The sequence below is a fragment of the Primulina huaijiensis genome, chromosome 18 (genome assembly GCF_012295235.1).
Source record: "Primulina huaijiensis isolate GDHJ02 chromosome 18, ASM1229523v2, whole genome shotgun sequence".
Taxonomy (NCBI): domain Eukaryota; kingdom Viridiplantae; phylum Streptophyta; class Magnoliopsida; order Lamiales; family Gesneriaceae; genus Primulina; species Primulina huaijiensis.
The window spans coordinates 13652502-13661818 of NC_133323.1; positions in this window are offsets into that span (position 1 = coordinate 13652502).

Sequence of the window (9317 nt, forward strand, 5' to 3'; positions counted from 1 at the left end):
AATTCTTAAACTTTCTTTTACAATAAATTAACTTATTATTTATCTTAAATAAATTTTTTGGAAATGTTTTCTTAATATTAAATTTTATCTCTTTACTCCAACTCCGGTCCGACCTCACTTATTTAACTGAAAAGCTAATAATTAACTACTGCATAAAATAATTAAATTTAAATACTCATGAAANGAGTTGTCAATGAATCGATACTATGTGTCATGTCGTAGTTGCATCGATGGTGTAATCTATGAAACCCCTTTCATAATTACCACCATACTCTGATCAGAGATTTCAAACTACATATACATGAAAAACACATAGGATATCCATACCCGTAGGTAAGCGGTGAATCCCCGACTACAATGCATCGACTCCTATATGTTTCGACAGAACACCCAACCTTGCCACCTGATGACCCCATGAGAGTCGGTAAACAAGTCAAAGTGTAATTCTAGCACATAGAGTCTCAATGTTGTCCCGGGTCATAAGGACTAATGGTGTACAACCATAAACTAGGACTTTTCCACTCGATAAGTGAGAACCACTTGGAAAGTCCTTTAATGGAGGGTTGTTCAGTGCACTCTACCAGGAGCACCTATCTGCATGCTCGGACATCACAATGTCCCCTACCAATGAAACATGGTACTCACATCGCAGATACTAGTCTCAAGCCCGAGCGGCCTATATCCTTTTTAGCGGCGGCTGAATCGACTAGGAACCGTTTAGAATATACAGTATTCCAAATATGAGTTTCATGATACTCATCATATGAGCATCTCATATTCTTTCTACTATTTGTATATTCAAGGGCTTTATCTATGCAAATAGCATGGGTATACAGATAAAGATGTGCCAAAACAATAATTTCAAATATTATTAAAATAAAGACTGTTTATACATAGAGTTTCATTGTGAACACTCGGCCAACACTTGGCTCGACGTGCACCTACTTTAACAATAACATTAAATCCCTTAATAGTCTTCGGCAATCCCACAACAAGGTTCATCGAAATATTTTCTCATTTCCACTCGGGAATAGGAAGTGACTTAAGTTTCCCCGCTGGTATTTGATGCTCTGCTTTAACTTACTGACAAGTCAAACACTCGGATACAAATCTCAGAATGTCTCTCTTTAAGTCTGGCCACCAATACAACAACTGCAAATCCATGTACATTTTCCTGCTTCTCGGATGAATGGAATATGGTGTGTCATGAGCTTCTTTCATAATGAGATCTCTCAAAGAATCGTTACTAGGAACCCATAAACGATTTCGATAACGAACTATATCATCCACCTCAGAATATAACTTCCGGCCCTTGGCTTCATCTCTAGCTCTCCACTTTTGCAATTGCTCATCGGTAGACTATTCATCACGAATTCTATCTCTCAAAGTCGATTGTACTGATAAGGTGGAAAGATTAGGGGCCTCGCCCCTAGCATAAACTGTTAGGTCAAACCACTGTATCTCGGACTGCAACGGTCTTTGAAGTGATAGATGAGTAATAACTGCTGTTTTTCTACTCAATGCGTCTGCCACAACATTAGCTTTTCTCGGATGATAGCTAATCTCACAGTCGTAGTCCTTTACTAATTCAAGTCATCTGTGCTGTCTCATGTTCAATTCTTTTTGGGTGAAGAAGTACTTCAAACTTTTATGAATGGTGAAAATCTTGCACTTGTCCCCATACAAGTAATGTCTCCATATCTTCTTTGCGAAAACTACTTCTGCAAGCTCAAGATCATGAGTAGGGTAGTTTTTCTCGTGAATTTTCAACTATCTGGACGCATAAGCTATAACTCGGTCGTTTTGCATCAGAACTGCGTCCAACCAAGTTTAGAAGCGTCGGTGTATAAAACATACTCTCCTTGCCCCGATGGCATAGATAACAATGGTGCTGAAATCAAGGCTTGCTTTAACTTATCAAAACTGTCTTGGCACTCGGGTCCCCATAAACTTTGCATTTTTTTTTGTCAAGGCGGTCATGGGTACCGTTATAGATGAGAACCCCTGAATAAATTTGCGATAATAGCCAGCTAGTCCCAAGAAACTGTGAATCTTGGTAATACTCTTTGGTACTGGCCACTCTTTCACTACCTCAACTTTACTTAGATCGACTTCAACGCCATCGCTAGAAATGATGTGGCCTAAGAATGCCACTCTATCGAGCCAAAACTCACACTTGCTGAACTTTGCATATAACTTTCTATCTTGCAGTACTTGTAGTGCTGTCCTCAAATGACAACTATGCTCCTCTATGCTCTTGGAATAGATCGATATATCATCAATGAAGACTATAATAAACTGATCTAGATACGGATGAAATACGCGATTCATGATATCCATGAAGATCGGTGGCACATTGGTCAACCCAAATGGCATGACCATAAACTCGTAGTGCCCATATCTAGTACGAAACGCTGTCTTGTGAACATCTGACTCTTTTACTTTCAACTGATGGTACCCAAAACGAAGATCAATCTTAGAAAATATCGATGCTCCTTGCAAATAATTAAATAAATATTCAATTCTTGGCAGTGGATACTTATTCTTGATAGTGACCCTATTTAACTCTCGATAATCAATGCAGAGTCGCATGCTACCGTCTTTCTTCTTCACAAAATATACCGGTGCGCCCCATGGAGAATAACTAGGGCGAATAAAACCCTTTTCTAGCAATTCTTGGATTTGATCTTTTAATTCTTTTATTTTAGCAGATGCTAGACGATAAGGTGCTTTAAATATAGGTAATGTACCCGGAATTAGTTCAATAGAAAATTCCACTTCACGATCGGGTGGAATGCCAGAAACGTCTCCGGGAAAAACGCTAGAAAAATCTCTAACAATATCAACATCTTCCAATTTCTGACTGATAGGAACATGTGCGGTAGTGACACATGATAGAAAAGCTTGACATCCTCGTCTAATAAGTTTCCTCGCACACAGACAAGAGATAATGTGCAGCATTTGCTTGTTTCTCGCCGCCTCAAAGACAAAAAATTTACCACTAGGCGGTCGAATAGACACTGATCGCTGACGAAAATCAATCGAAACTCCATTCGCTGATAACCAATCCATCCCAAGTATAATATCAAATTCAGGCATAGGTAGTACAATAAGATCTGCCTGAACCACATCTTCGAATAAACGAAGCTCCAGATTCTTGACAATTTTAGACGTGAGCATTTGATCACCGGAAGAAATAGAAACTTTGAAACCCAAACCCATATCCTCAGAAATAATATTAAGTCGTTTGATGAATGTTTCAGACATGAAGGAATGTGTAGGTCCTGAATCTAACAGTGCATAGGTAGCTACCCTTTGAATGATAATCCTCATTGCGGCGAAAATGTCTTTTAATTCTTTCGTGTTGAAGTTTAAGGAATTTCTATCATTAATTTACCAAAGTTATGTGAATATTGCGCGTTGTACTTAAGATTTTCTGGAAAAATTACATTTTAGCCCTTCCATTTTTCGAATATTTGCAATTTGATCCTTATATTTTCGAAAATTCACAATTTTGGTTCCTTAAAATTCGGAAGTTAACTTTTTTGGTACATAATCTTTCAAAAATTACAATTTAGTCCTCAAAATTTCGAAAATTGCACATCAACCCCTAATAATTTCGAAACCCCAAAAAAAAAAACCATTAGTTATGATTTTTTCCTTTAATTTTTGGCCATAAACTTTTTATTTGGGATTGTTACATCCTTTACATAAAATAAGGCTAAAAAATCCATACCAATTCTATGGTTTCTAAAATCATATCTTAAATCCAACTAAGGTAGTACATGCAACCTAATTTCCACTAGGTTAAACTTGTTCCCAATTAAAATTTTAACAACCAATTTAACGTTTCATGCAACAAAAGCAATATAAAAATGTTAAATGACTAGGTTACTTGCGATAAGAGTAGTGTCTGGCTCTCCTTCAGCTTCTCTGCATTGATAACATAAGCTCGTCCCATAGTAGGTGCATTCTTCTTCGGGAAATCAGCAGCTTTGTGCCCTTCTTCCTTGCATATGAAACATTTAGTAGTACCCCACACGCACGGTCCATAGTGTAGTCGATTGCACTTCTTGCATGGTAGCCCATTAGCAGGCTTCGGTGCTCCAGGATTTTGTGGCTTTCGTGGTGCTTGCTTCTTGACTTGACCTTGGGACTTTTGATGCCCTTGAGGTCTAGGAGGACACGTATATGGCTTCTTGTTTGGTTGATTGTCATTCTGATGTTGCTGCCTCCTGCGCTGTAACTCAAACTCAATGTCCTTCAAAGATTGCTCAGACTGGAACGCATAAGTAGTTGCAGTAGCATAAATCAAAGGACGCATCATCATAACATTATTCCGTATGGTAGGTCGAAGACCATCCATGAAGTGTCCAAGCTTCTCTGCAGCATCTCTCGCAATAAGGGGCACAAAGTGACAACCCTTATCAAATTTCTTCACAAATTCAGCAACAGAAGCGTCTCCCTGACGGAGAGTTATAAATTTCCTCTTCAATCGCCCTCTAACATCAGCAGTAAAATATTTCTCGTAGAATATCTCCTTGAATCGATCCCAAGTAAGTGTAGCAAGGTCAACACCATGCTCGAATCCTTCTCACCATAAAGAAGCATCATCTCTAAACAGGTAAGTGGCACACCTCACACGGTCCGCATCCCCCATATTCAGATAACAAAAGTGCACCTCGAGTGCACGAATCCATGCCTCAACAGCAAAGGGATCGGTAGTGCCAGAAAATTCCTACGGCCCTAGCCTCCGGAACTGATCATAAGCGTCAAGATGTGGCCTCGGTGCCTGCTGTAACTGCTGCTCGAAGAAACGAGCCATCCCCTATAGTGCACGTGTAGCAGCATTCCTATTAGGAGGTGGGGGTGTATTAACATTATGATCCTCAGTGGTCTCTGTCTATCTATCCATAGAAGCGCGTCTAGGAGGAATTATATCTGAATGTTTTCCAAATTCTAACGTAATCAACATGCATTTAAATCTAAGTATTCTAATCATGCAACATACCCTTATTCATTTTTAGCATTTTAAAACATATAAAGCATATACCTTCAAAAGCTAGTAAACATGTAACGTAAACATGTATCTTGTGACCAATTATGAACGGGTTTGGAAGTCGGTGAATGTGGCCGAGGACCTCTCCACCCCCGTAAAGCATGACCGGATTTAGATCAAGATTGGAAAGCGGTAAAGCATGACCAGGGACCAATCCACCCGGTAAAGCATGATCGGGGATCTCATGTATGTGGCAGTGGATTTTCTATGCCAGTCCAGTACTGTGGTTTAGTCTGATCAGGCGCATTTATATATGGGTCACTTGCTTTGAAACATATATCTACGCAAAATGATGTTATGTATGCTCAAGTATGTATGATGCAAGTTTGTTTAAGAAAAGTTTTATGATGATGACACGTCTACATTTATGCTACTACGTTCAAGTTTCAAGTATGTTTATGCTATTACGTTCAAGTTTCGAGTATGTAAGCCCTACTTTAAAGATCCATGTGGTTTATTATGTAGTACTTGCTATCTCCAATTTATACATGTTGAGTCTTTAGATTCACTAGACTTGATCGATGCAGGTGAGGATGGCTTTGAGGAGACGAAGGGTGGGGACCAATGAGCCGGCTTGGACTACGCAGGAGGCTAAACCCGAGGACCGCCAATGTTTTAAGATTTGATTCATGACAATTTTAATAATCTGATTTCACGTTATGGTTTACGATGTTAACAAGTATTTTTATTTAGCAAACTTTATTTGTGATCTCTTTTATTGCAAATATTTTGGATGAACAGTTTACTGATGATCGCAATTTGAAAGTTTATTTTGTATTTAAGAAATTTTTTTTATTTTTCTGTAAAATTTTAAAATAGTTCTAAAAGTAAGGTACGTTACAAACACCTTAGCAAATCTATAGTGGAAATCAACCTGAATTATCATAATTTTGGGTGTTTGGTTCTAAGTGTTTATTCAAAATAAAATTAAAAATCATTTAACTGCTTTTGATCTAAAATCATTCACTGGAATATTTTTAGGATACTTATCTGTCAGTAAATCCTATCATGTGTTTACTACTAGAAGTTTAACGGTTGAAGAATCAGTTCATATAGTATTTGATATATCTCATGTCGTTTGTGATGCACACTTAAATGATTTTAAATAGAATATAAAACACTAATCTTCAATCTTAAAGTGATGATGAGATTCAGATTAGAAGAACAAACAACTTGCATTATTTACCAGAAATTTCCATCAATTGAGCTGATGAGGAAATAGAGTTGATGCCATAAGATCAAGGTGAACAAACAACATATCACGATTATCAAATTTAAAATCAAACTGAGCTTGTTTCAGAACAAGCTGATCAGATCCAAGAACAAGATCATCCTACTATAGATCCAAATTTTTTTAAACAATGCTATTGGTGGGCTAAGAACAATCCACCTAATCTGGTCATAGGTAACCCTTCAGCCCCATTATGAAGCAGGAAATAGATTATCGATGATTATTTGAATGCTACTTTCATTTAACAGATTGAACCTAAGAAAATTGAGGAATTCTTAGCAGATTCTAATTAGATAAATGATATGCAAGCGGAATTAAATTAATTTGATAGAAACAAAGTTTGGCATTTATTTCTTAAAACATCATATCGATCTATTATATATATAAGATGGTTTTATAGAAATAAACTAGATGAAAATGACATTGTAATTAGAAACAAGGCTAGGTTTGTAGCTTAAGGATTCAGACAGAATAAGGAATAGATTTTAATGAAATTTTTTCACCTATAGCCAGATTAGAAGCTATCAGAGTCTTTGTTGCCTTTATAGATTTTAAGGTATATCAGATGAATGTTAAATCTGTATTTATGAATGTCCTACTTCATGAGGAAGTCTATGTAGAACAACCTCATGAATTTTTGAATCATATATTACATAATTATGTTTTTTAAATTAGATAAAACTTTGTATGGTCTAAAAAAAGCCCCTCGAACTTGGTATGACACATTATATAAGTTTATTATCGATCATGATTTTACTATTGGCAAAATTGACAAGACATTATTTAAATTCATGAAAGGTGACCATACTTTATTAGTTCAAATTTATGTTGATAATATCATTTTTGGGTCAACTAACACCAAACTATGTGAAAAGTTTTCTAAGATGATGCAGGATAAGTTTAAAATGATTAAGATCAGTAATTTGACATTTTTCCTTGGATTACAAGTCCAACATCTCAATAATGGAACCTTTAATAATCAAGTTAAATATGCAAAAGAGCTTATCAAAGAGTTTGGCATGGAAAACGGTTATGATGCTTCCACTCCTTTGATTTCTTCAATCAAATTGGATAAGTACGAAAGTATACCATCGGTTGAGGTATCTTTATTTAGAAGCCTAATTGGATCACTGATTTACTTAACTACTAGCAGATCAAACATAATTTTTGTTGTCTGTATATGTGATAGATTTCAGGAAAATCCTAAAAAATCGCATTATGTTGCTGCTAAAAGAGAGCTTAAATATCTTATGGGTACTCAAAATGTTGAACTCTGTTATCTAAAAGATTACAGTTTTAATTTAATTTGTTATTCAGATGCAGAATATGTATGATTTTAGATAGACAGAAAGAGCATTAGTAGATCATGTCAATTCTTCAAAGATAGACTGATCTCATGATCCAGTAAGAAGCAGACTTCCATTGAAACTTCAACAGCTAAAGTAGAATATCCTGCTGTTGGAAGTTGTTGTGCTTAACTGCTCTAGATTCAATAACAACTCAGATACTATGGTGTTCAAGATGATGAATCTCCAATCTTTTGTGACAATACAAGAGCTATAACAATTACTCATAATCCTATATCTCAAGCAAGAACAAAGCATAATGACATCAGACACCATTTAATAAGAGATCATGTCATGAAGAAAGATATCAGATGAGAGCATGTCTCAACAGATCATCCAGTGACATATATATTACATGAGGCTAAGTTTTCATATTTTAGAAATATTTTTGGACTTGTTGATTTAAATTAATACTTAATGTTGTTAGGATAATTTTAAGATAAAGCTGATAAGGCAACAATCGAATCTATAACCTCAAGCTGACTCACAACTCAAGTTTATGATAAGTTTGAACTTACCGTATAGCTCTCATATGTTAATATTCTTATTATTTATTATGTATCAGATTTAATTTTGCAAGACACATTTATTTATCGCCTTAATTGTACAAATTCTGTCTTTTCGTATTTTCAAATTTTCTCCACAAACATGTTGATATGTGGACTGACATATTTGTCTCATATGCGATCATATATATGTTCACATGATTTCATTGACTCACTTACCGCTTTCTAATTATTTCTCTCTACAAGCTTCTGTATTCACTATTGAAATTTAATATTTTAATATTGAATATTTGAATATTGAATGTTGAAAATAAGGTAAAATTAGGTGCTGAATATTGAAATTTGTGTGTGATGATGAAGGTAATGATGTAATTTAATTTTGGATTATTTGTAAAGATTTTCTATAAATAGATATCTTATTTGTGAAGAAAATCACAATTGAGTTGAGAGAAAAATATTATAAAGTGTGTAGTGTGATAATTTTGAGAGTTTGAGATTTTTACTTTTTACCGTAAATTTTTACTTTTTCACAACACGTTATCAGCACGAAGCTCTAAAAGTCTTTCATATTTTTCCAAGCTCCAAAACAGAAGAAAAATGTAACAAAAGTAATAATATTTATTTTATTGTTTATTTATTTATTGTTTATATATTTAATATATAATATAATGTTATTATAAATAATAAAAATAAATTTTTCAAAAAACTTGATATAAATCCTGAGAGTATGTTAAGACGACATCCCACACTCCCGGTAAGGGATACGACAAGTATAAAAGCCTATAAGATTTTTAAACAAAATATGTTATGACATTTCATTATAATATTGTGATATAATATACATAATTATTTAAAACATTACTAATATTATATATACCATATTATTACCATAAAATTATACAAATACATACATTTATTTTCTTGTACACCAACGGTCATAAACGGTAACAAAACGGCTAGTTTTTGCCCTATAAATATGATCTTACAAACATATTCAATCACTCCAACTTTCTCTTCTTCTCTAAAATTATTCTTCATCAAATTTTTGAAGAAAAAGAAGATGGCTTTCACAAAGTTATTTTTAATTATTTTGGTTTTAATACTCACGAATCTTGTACTTATCGAAGAATATCCTCTTCGTGTGTTTTCTTTATTTTTACGAATGCTTGTATTTG